This window comes from Propithecus coquereli, unplaced genomic scaffold, assembly GCF_000956105.1.
Source record: "Propithecus coquereli isolate 6110/MARCELLA unplaced genomic scaffold, Pcoq_1.0 Scaffold302, whole genome shotgun sequence".
NCBI classification, from domain to species: Eukaryota; Metazoa; Chordata; class Mammalia; order Primates; family Indriidae; genus Propithecus; species Propithecus coquereli.
This window is the reverse complement of record NW_012148642.1, coordinates 288,192-289,638: the sequence shown is the minus strand read 5'-3', so window position 1 is coordinate 289,638 and position 1,447 is coordinate 288,192.

Below are 1,447 nucleotides of genomic sequence, written 5' to 3'. Positions count from 1 at the left end.
CTTCTGTTTCTATGGAGGGATAGGATCTTGGAGCTTCCTAGTCCAATATTTTGTTCCTGTCACTCACCAATCCCTAGCCTCTGGGCTTTTGATGTATATTTTGGGAACTTTTGTGGAGCCTTCTGCTTGGGTATAGCTAAGGCTCTGCAGGACTTGGGGAGATGCTCATAGGAGAGTAGGGGGCTGACTTGACTATTTGGTCATAACCTGGACTTGGGGTTTAGAGGAAGGTAACCTGGTTATTACCTGTGAAAGTCTTGGTAAGAAAGATTTACTTTGTCCATTACACAAAACTTTTAAGAGTTCTAAATCTTGATTAGTGTTTGGAGAGAAGGTTTGAAACTTTCTTTGGTGCTTCCTTCATTGGATCCCTAGGGTTTCTCTGAACTAACTTTCCTCAGTGAATAACATTCCTTAGGGATTCATTGTGGAGGCAAAGAAGGAGGGGAAAGAAAGAGCAAACCTTTGGGCATCCCATAGCTCTATGATTTCTGGAGTTTTCCCAAATGGTAGTGTACACAGAGATTTTTATTTTCACTTAGGGTGAAGACAGCAATGTCTTGCTCTGGCCCACAGAGCATCACGAGCATTAATCAGGCTGGAGGTAGCATGTGCTTAGTCTTACAGCTTTTCAGTTCAGTCCCTTTCATTAGAGGTGAGTGTCATCTATTGGTTTCCCCCTTTTGAGGAGAGAGTAGCAGATGGTTAGAATGGGAAGTTCTGTGCCTGCCTTCCTTCTGGAACAAGGTTAGCCAAATCCTGAAGTGTAAGCTCAGGGAGTAGCAGAGGTGAGGGGCTCAACTCCATATCCCTTATGCACAGCTGAGAGCACTTTGAGCTCTTCTCTGACCCAATGGCTTTTTGCTCAGAGAGCTCCTCACCATTGTCAGAACCTTCACCATCCCCTCCTTTTCGTCTTGTCATGGCTAAACAAAGATGGTGGAAATGAGACTTACTGAGTTCTTCCCACAAATATATTCTAGTTACCCATCTGCCATTTCATGAGTGGTCTCCTGAGAGAGGACTGAATGTTGATGGGGCATTGTCCCAGTGCAGACAGAGGAGAGAGAAAGCAGTTTGCTTCAGAACTGGTCATAGCCAGGACTGAATAATCTTTGTTCCTAGTTCATTCCTTTATGGGTCAATCCATTGATTGATTTATTCATTCAAAATGTTCAAAATGTTCAATAGTATCAGCTCTCCTTGTATCAGGCATAGTAAAAAAGCATGGAAAAATTCTTGCTTCCATGGTGCTTACATTGTAAAATAGGTGACAGAATATAAACAGAAAGTAAACATATAATCTCAGGTGGTTAGGGCTCAAAGCATAAATGGGTCTTAGTGAGGTAATACAGAGGAAGGTTAGTATGTGTTCATTTAGAGAGAATGATGAGGAAAGGCTCCCGAGCTTGGGCCCTTGAGCAAAGACCTGAAGGAAGTGAAGAAA